The 9,651-nt window shown below is 35.6% G+C and overlaps 1 pseudogene; it reads left to right on the top strand.

Annotated features, from left to right (window-relative positions):
• Window positions 1-3,985: 3,985 nt before the first annotated feature.
• LOC116521403 lies at window positions 3,986-4,591 on the top strand (annotated as a pseudogene).
• Window positions 4,592-9,651: the final 5,060 nt, after the last annotated feature.

The following is a 9,651-nucleotide window of genomic DNA, read 5'->3' as shown; positions in this document are numbered from 1 at the left end:
AATAATTAGAGAACAATGGTTGTCAAAATGATATCACCAGTTGTCTTGCCAAACGTAAGCCTTCTATTGCAGGGCATCTATGCAATCTAAACCGAAATTAATATAAATGGTTCATTGTCAGAGCCTGCTTTGTTCCCCGCCCATCTGTTCTACTGGTAAGAAGCAGAGGTGGGTTGCCAATTTCTTTACTACTGTTTCGGGCATGCTTGCTCACATTCAGAACCCCTCCATGCATGGGCAGAAGCGGGTGGAGCCTCCTGCTGCTGCTACAATTAGTTCAACCTATCCATCCTGAACTATCAGCAACCCACCTCTAGTGAGAAAATTTCATGGGACTTTTATTTGCGAAGGTTTTGTACTTTTGGATTCAAAAAGTTAGATCTTTATAAGATATCCTTTTTATAATATCCCAAGACATGATGTGATCTTTCCAATCATCTCTAAACTTGAGGTTCACATTGATAAATTTTATTCTTATTATTTTTAAGGGATACTAACATTACACTCATATATCAGATTGCTAAACATGTTATATGCAATAATATTTTGGAGTTTGTGGTCTTTGACTCTGGATGGGGTGGCATTCTGATGGCATTGCCCCAGACAGAGCCAATCCACAACTTGGAGGGCTTCCTAAACTTGTGACTCCTGCTCAAGGGACAGGTGACAGCATGACTAGGAAACCCTTTACATAACTTTGTGTTGTGCACCAGTTGTGGCCTCTCCTGGATTAGGATCCCCTGCACTCATCATTCAGTGCCTAGTCATCTCAGAGATGGACTATTTCTATGCTCTCTACGTGGGTCTACCATTGAAAATCATTTGGAGGCTATAGCTAGTGCAAAGACAGTTTTGTGGTCCCAAAAGAATGTCCCCATAACACCATTGCTCTATGGGCGGCATTGGTTGCCAGATTGCTTCTGGGTGCAATGCAAGGTGTTGGAGATCACCTTTAAAGCTCTTCACAGCATGGATCCAGGTTGCTTGAGGGACAGTCTCAGCTGGCTGGAATTAGCCTGTCTCACCCATGATGGCCAAGAAGAGCCTGTTATTCTGATTATTTCAGCTAATGGGGTCCAGGAGGAACATTGTTGTTCCTGTCCTCTGAAACATCTTTCCCCCAGATGTGAGGTTGGCCCCAATCCTCTCCCCATTTTGTAGGTGCCTAAAGTCCTTGACTCTGCAAGTTGGCTTGGGGGAACAATACAGTGGAAGTAGTTGATCAGGTAACAACAGGTCCCACCTCACCCTATTCCACCCCATCTTCCACACATGTCCTTGATTTTAATCTTGATTCTAATTTATTCTTGTTTTAATGCTAAGGATTACCTTATAAGGAGGACAGTCAATAAATATCAAAAATAAATTTATATAACTTTGCAAAAACTAAATTGTTGTATCAAACTATTTCTTTTATTTTTTTACTGTAAAAGTTGGTCAAAAACCATAACACGAGCATTTGATTTGAAAATTGTAAAAGAAAAAAAAATATTTCCAGGATTGAACTAATTCAAATGAACAAGCTTTCAATAGTTTAAATATCAATCAATAAAATAAATAACCATCACTCAATCTAAAGTTTCAATGGTGCAAGGTTTAAACATTTCATATATTTACACGTCTCCATTTTTCAAATTGCCTCCTAAGATCAGATCTCTGATTGAATAGGAGAGGTCTTACATGCTGCATTCATACAAGAAAAATAAAGGTTATTTATCAACATGTCTGATTCTTAGGGGCAGTGCTCATGTATGTTTCTTAGTTGAAGGGGCCAATGTTGCATTCAAGTAGGGTTTTTTTGTGTATTAATAATTATTGCCTTTACAATGAGCAGAAGAAAAGCTCTTTTGATTTGCCATATTTGCCAATACATTATGTTATTTTTGCCCATGTATTTTTGCCCATGTTATTAAAGTTCATCTTTACATGGGGTTGTCTTGTCTCACAATATGAAAAACAAATTAGATACTGTAGATGTTATTATGGTAGAGAAAAGGGGGGAAGCAAAATATCATTTTTACTTATTTAACAATATGTATACTTGGTTGGGGAATATGTACTCCCAGATAGTATTAATTGCATCCATGAAATTCCAGATGAAATGAAGGATCAGCTCTATTACTATCTTGTACCAAAGTGGAATCAGATACTCTTAGCATGAAAATTGAAAAGACTAATGCAAAGCATTAGTAATCCAGAAGACAACTCTTTCCTTCAAGGTAAGTGCTCATTTAAAACTTCTTATTTTTTTATAAGAAAGTACGTAATCTCATGGACAAAGTAGTTTTGTTTGTCTGTTTTGCTATCTTTTCACAAAGGTTTTTTTTTTTCAGAATTAGTGATAAGAATAATGATGAAACCAGTGGTGGGATTTACTTCCCTTCCCTACCAGTTTGCAAACGTGAACACATGGAGAAGGTCATGCATTACATCGGACTGGATGGCCAGAGCCTCCCATAGTCGCTGCTACTGGTTCACCCAAACCAGAGAGGACCGGCTAAATACTAACTCTGGATGAAACTGATTGAAAGCCTTTCTTCAAATAATGGTTCAATAAAATCTAATCTTCTTCCTTCTCCTTCTTCCTTTTGTTGAAGTTGATATCAGGTACATACAGAGAAAAATAAGAAATAGGAGTCAACATTGGTAGTCTGCTGAAAACATTTTAATCCTATCAAAATTTCTTTTATGAAGTCATCATTCAGGTTTCGAAAAAAAATTGAAATTTTGAAAGGTATTTGAAATTTTTAATTCTTCATTTTATTATAGTTTATGCCACTATCTAATCTTGCTAGTCTCAGAATCACATACCACATCATATTAGCATTTAGAGAGAGGGGAACAAAACCCAAGAACTTGGAAGTGAATGTAATAACAAAATATTCTTGAAAAAGAAAGTAATAAATCCATTCTTTACTATCACCAAAAGGAAAAAAAAAATGAACAACTATTGTGTCTATAAAGTCACATTGGATTATGGAAAGTAACCATTCTTAATTCAAGATTGTAGAAGTAAAGTACATAACAGCCATTCATATTTCACTAGCTGGCTCACAAAAATACATAAAATCATCTTTAAAATCCCAACATTTCAAAAATAATAAAACTAATTAAACATAGAACTAAAAAACAGGAAATAGAAAAATAGAAGAGAAGTAGAGCCAAATTAAACAGAAAGGATTGCCCAAATTTTAATTCCCTGTGCTTGAACTTTCTTAAATCTTTCCATTCTGACATTCTGAGGAAATTAATATATAGGATAATATATTTCAATATTTTCCTTAAGAAAAGTTTCTCTAGACATGATATATACATTTAACTCACTTAACAAATGCATAGATGAGGATACAAATAGTATTCCCAGCAAACTATTAATCATTGAATTGAAACATAGCAATCAACAAAATGCATTGTTAAAATGAGAAAGGCAATATAGGAAGAATTACATTGGGTGAAACATATGAAAAATGGAACACACAGTGTCATACATTATAATACAATTTTCAATATAGATAAAGAGAAATTTTAATCCTTAAATTAATATGTATCTCTAAGTGAAGTCTGTCTTTATCTTGGTTTACTACATAGTTAACTATGTTTGATATTTTTGACAGATTCTATGTTTTCTGAATCCTCTGGACTGGAAAATCAAACTGGAATAACAGACTTTATCCTTCTGGGACTCTCCAATAATCCACGGATACAGGATTTTCTCCTCTTTGTGTTCATGATCATTTTATTGGTGACCATCCTAGGCAATATTGCTGTTATATTAGTGATCAGTTCTGAACATCACCTTCAGAGACCCTTGTTCCTCTTTCTTAGATATTTAGCTTTTGTTGACATCTGCTTTATCTCAGTCACTGTTCAAAAGATGTTGGCAAACTTCATAACAAAGCAGAAAAACATATCCCGGGAAGGATATATTGCACACATCTTCTTTCTTTTGCAAATAGCTTGTATGGAAATATTTATTCTCTCAGCAATGGGTTACAACCGATATGTGGCTATATGTGACCCCTTGCCTTATAGCAGATACTTGACCAAAGAGATATGCAATAAAATGGTGGGTATAGCTTTGCTCCTGAGATTATTTTTTTCTATAGTGAATGTACTACCTTTGCTAAATCTCCATTTTTGCAGCAACAATATAATACAACACTATTCTTGTGAGATTCATTCTTTCTTGACCTTGTCTTGCACAGATACTCTTATGAATTACATCATTCTTCTTATATCAGTTTTGGTAGTCAGTCTTATCTCCTTTTTATCACTCTTTCTCTTACATTTATATTATTTCTACCATCCTGAAAATTAATTCAGCAGAAGGCAGGCAAAAAGCTTTCTCTACATGCAGTTCCCATCTCATTGTGCTGTGCTTATATTATTTTACAGGTTTGATTTGTTACATGAAGCCAAGTCCAAAATCCTCATTGATCTGGATAATATTATGTCTATTTAGTATAGTGTTTTAACTTCTATGTTAAACCCCATCATATATAGCCTAAAAAACAAAAAAGATCTTATCTGTTGCAGAAAAACTGTTCAGAAAGCACAGGCCCAGATTTTAACCATGAAACATTACAGTTAATGCCAAAATGCTCCTTCTCCCAAATTCCCACACTATGTGTCTTGCTCTAAGCTCCATCGGAACAGGGTTTTTAAAAAAATAAACAATAAGATATTTAAGTTTGTGGTTTCTTTCCTCTCCTTTTATTTCTCTCTTTACGTCTCTGCAGCATAGCATGAAATTTAAATTTATTATTCACTCCAAAATATTTATTTCCAAACACATTTTGATTTAGTTATATAAGAATTGAGTTACACGATTAAAACTAATAAATGTGTGAATATATTCTACACCATGATAGAATCAGGACATTTATCTTGGAAGGTGGAACATATCATTTATTATCAGAATTTGGAAAGAATACATTCTGGATAGGAAGCTCACTTTTAAATTTTTATTTTTTTATTATTATTATGTGGTTAATCTTTGGTGAGATTCACAGCCTTTGGGGCTGGTTGATAGCTTAACAGCTCGAGTTTTAACCAAGGACCTAGGAACTGTTAAGGTAGTGTTGGAGAATATAAGCTGTTCCAAGTAGGGTGGTTTTTTGTAGAATCAGAATGTTCAAGTCTGATAAATTTAAAATTTCCAAATAGCGAGATAGTCCTTTAGGTATTGCTCCAAGGGCTCCAATTAAAATTGGGACAACACTCGATTTCTTTTTCCACAGTTGCTCAACTTCAATTTCCAAGTCCCAGTACTTTGTGATTTTTTCTTGCTGTTTATCTTCAATTTGTGCATCTCCAGATACTGCAATGTCAATGAATCATACTTTTTTCTTTTCAACTGTTGTTATGTCAGGTGTGTTGTGGGCCAAGTGCCTGCAGGCTGAATTCTGAAGTCCCACAAGATTTGGACTTTCTCATTCTCTAAAACCTTCTGAACCTGATGTTCCCAGTGATTTTTGCTGTACTCAAATCCAAACATTGGGCACAATTTCCAGTGAATGGTCTTAGCAACGTGGTTATGGCATTGTAGATAGTCAGTTTGTGAAATTTTGCTGCACCCACTGTTCAAGTGGTCGACTGTCTCGTCTTTCTCATTACAGAGGCAATATTTGCTGTTGGTGATAATATGTTGAATTTTTGCTTTCGTCCAGTTTGTGGCTAAGGCTTGTTCTTGAGCTGCCAAAATAAAGTCTTCTGTTTCTTTTTTCAGTGCTCCTGATCTTAAACAGTTTCAAGTTAGTTTTTGGTCAGCTTTGCCTTCAATACTTTTCAAGTGTTGGCTATGCATAGCTTTGTTTTTCTAATTTTCAGCTAGCTTCTCAATTACTTCTTTCTTATATTCAGCTTTTGACTTAGTTGACTTTAAAAGGCCTCCTTTATTTACTTCCTTAATCATTGGTTCTTCACTTTTCTGGATGTAATCATTCAGGCTGTGTTTTTCTTCTTCCACAGTCTGTTTTACTTGTAGGAGTCCTCAACCACCCTCTGCTCTTTGATAGATATAATCGGTCAACATCACTTTTAGGGTGCAAAGCATGATTCATTGTCATCAGCTTCCTTGTTTTTCTGTCCAAATTGTCCAACTCCATCTGAGTCCAGTCAATTATTCCTGCAGAGTATCGAATCACAGGTATAGCCTATGTATTTATGGTTTTTATGATGGTTCCTCCATTTGTATGTTGCTGCTGATGCCAAAGATTTTCAAACATTTCTTGATCCAGCTATGGGGAACTGAATCAAATGCTTTCTTATAGTCTATCCAAGCCATGAACAGGTTTGTTCATCTTTTCTTTGAATTTTTTAGGATTAGCTTGTCAATCAGCAGTTAGTTTTTGTTCCTCTTGAATTTTTGAAGCATCCTTTCTGTTCTATGGGAAGCAAGTTATTTCTTTCCAAGTATCCATAACTTAGGTTTGCAATGATACCAGTAAGGAGCTTGTAAGTTGTTTGCAATCAGGTGATTGGCCTATAGTTTCCAAAATCCTTTCCTTTTTCTTTATCTTTTTGGATCAAAAATGTCCTTTCAATTGTCATCCATTTATCATTTTCAGGTGTTTTAAAGATCTGGTTCATTTGGGTTGCCAATCTTTTGTGCACACTTGTAAGTGCCTTTAACCAGAAGCCATGTAATTCATCTGATCCAGGTGCACTCCAGTTCTTCACTTTTCTTGATTGTCTTTGCACCATTTCTTTATTATTTTCACAGCTTCCATTTTATGCACTTTAATATAATCCTCAATCTGTTTGGTCCATTTTGCATTTGTGTTGTGCTTCTTGTTGTTTTCCCAGAAATTCTTCCAGAATTTCAGAGCTTTCTCTTTATCAGGCTTTTCATTTGTTGTTACTCCATCTCCACTTTCTAAGCTCTTATAAAACTGGTGCTGATTTGCTCTGAACTGTGAGTTTTCCTTGAATTGAGTTACTTGGTTTTCATATCTTTTAATCTTTTCAGCAACGGCAACAACCCTCTGCTTCAGCTCTTCAATTACTATCACAATCTCTTTATTCTCCAAATCGTATCTTGCTTCCAGGCTGCTTTTGAACTGCTTGTTCTTTAGCTGACCTGGCCTTGGGTTCTTCAAGTTGTTCAAGTCTCCACAAATTTTTTTAATCTTTAACTGAATTTTCCATTTAGGCTTCATCTTCTTGCCTCTTTGGAAACCCAATTCTCTGGTGGTTATGAAGGCTGCTGCATACATCAGCTGGTTTGTTTCAGCTAATGTGGTAGTTGAATGGTTTGCACAGCCTCATTGACCTTTTTTAGTAACTTTCTCAATTCTTTCTGGTTCACTTGTTTCAGCTTTGGCAAACGTGTTCTTTCAACATCTTCCATTTGATGCTTTATTTTCAAAGCTAATTGAGCAATATCTGTTGGTGTTTGTTCTTCAATGCTTCCTTGTTCTTTATCTTCATTCATTTCAATATCCTCTTCCTCCCTTTCTTCCTCAGTTTGCTTTTGAGTCTGCAAATCATTCTTGACGTTACTCTTCTTTGTTGGTATACTCAAACCATTAGTTGCTTTCTCTTCAATTCCTATTAATTCTGCTGTAGTGAAAAATTTGTGGCTTAGAATTACATGTCATTGGTCCATTAGCGTTTGTTCACTCATATCACAATCCATGTGGTTCACCTTCCAAATCTGATACATTCGTTTTTGAAATCCACATTTTGCTGGCTCAGACTGATGTTTTCTTCCCTAGTCCAGATTTTTCACTTTTTCACTTTTCCTTCCTGTAGCTTGTCAGTTCTATGCCCTGGTTGCCTAGCAGAGGGAACTGAGCCCTGTAGCTCATTTTGCGCAGAATGCCCAGGAGCCATAGTATCCAACGGAACCCTTGTTAATCTGGGCAACGGTTCAGCCGGCGTAAATTTCATTTTTTTCATATTCACCATATTTGTATGGGTTGTGGAACAAATTTTGTCTTTCACCTAAGACCTGTCTGATATGGTTGTACCTGTTCAGCATATCCCTTAGGATCATTAGAGCGTGCAAGCCCCTCCACTATGAAAAGATAAAGTTCCTTGGAGGGGTTGTTGTTGTTGTTGTTGTTATTTCCACATGCTATATTTTTTAAAAGATATATTTCTCATGCATTTCTTTCTATTTTTCAGTTTTTATTGCTGTGTTAATAATACTACCGATAATCCGTATAAATTCATTTAAATGAATATATTTGCACATTGAAGAATTGCAATTTCTATGTATTTTTGAGAAATTATAATTTTATTACAAATATTGTAGAGATATATTCTTTGAAATTTGTTGATAAATGAAGTCCTAGCGAACAATCACCATGTTTCTTTTCTAATAATTTCATGAAAACTGATTTGCTACCTAAAACTAAAACCTGGAAAAAAAATGCTTTAGAGACTGAATCATCATTCAAATTTAGTTATTAATATGTATCAGAATATTTGAGAGACCAGAACAAAATAATGTATTATTCTGATCTTGGTTATATGCAGGGTGTGATGACTCAAGGGTTAAGGACAGTGAACTTGTCAACTGGAGTACTGACAGCCTAGGTTTAAGATCAGAGCAGCATGCAATTGGATGAGTTCCCATCCTTGCTCCAGTTGGTGCCCACCTAGCAATTCAAAAGCATTCAAATGCAAGTAGATAAACAGTCATGTTGGTCACATGACCATGAAAGTGTTTTGGAGCAACATTGACTCCTTCAGTTAAGAAACGTACATGAGCACAGCCCCCTAGAGTAGGAAATGAATGGACATGAAAAACCTTTACCTTTCCTCTATGAAAGCACCATGTAAGACCTCTCCTTTGTACTGATTGAACTGGATATGAGGACCTGATCTTAGGATATGATTTGAAAAATGGATAGGTATAAATATATGAAATGTTCAAATCTTACACTGTTGAAACTGGGTGATGGTTGTTTACTTTATTGATTGGTACTTGAACTATAGAAATATTGTTTATTTGAATTAGCTCAATTCTTGAAACTTTTTTTTTACAATTTTCAAATTAAATAGTTGTGTTACGGTTTTTGATTAATTTTTACAGTAAAAAAGAGAAATAGTTTCATACAACAGTTTAGTTTTTTGCAAGTGACATATCTAATTAAATGTTTGTACATTTGTTTGACTTGGTAAAGATATTTATTTAATAATTTATTTATGGCATATATTGACTGCCCTTCTTACCATAAGGTAACCTTGGGTGTTAAAACAAGAGTAAATGAAAACAAGATTAAAATTAAGGATGTGGGGAAGGTAAGGCTAGACTAGGGGAAGGTTAGTCAACCAACCACCTCCACTGTACTGTTCTCTCAAGCCAACTTGCAGAGTCACTGTCTTTAGGCACCTACAAAAGAGTCAGAGGGTTGGAGCCAACAGCACATTAGGGGGAAAGATGTTTCAGAGGGCAGGAACAACAACAGAGAAGGTACTCCTCTTCTGCCCTACCAGCTGAATTAATCAGAATAACAGGATCCACTATATACCTCCTCTGCATGGGTGGAGTGAGCCAATCACAGTGGGCTGAGAGGGTCCTTTAAGCAACCTGTCATGAAGGGCTTTAAAGGTAATCTCCAACACCTTGCATTGCACCCAGAAACAGATTGGCAAACAATGCAGCTCACAGAGCAGTGGTGTTATGAGGCCATTATTTTG

The sequence above is a fragment of the Thamnophis elegans genome, chromosome Z (genome assembly GCF_009769535.1).
Source record: "Thamnophis elegans isolate rThaEle1 chromosome Z, rThaEle1.pri, whole genome shotgun sequence".
Lineage (NCBI taxonomy): Eukaryota > Metazoa > Chordata > Lepidosauria > Squamata > Colubridae > Thamnophis > Thamnophis elegans.
The sequence above is the reverse complement of the archived record's forward strand: the minus strand, read 5'-3'. Positions and strand labels throughout refer to the sequence as shown.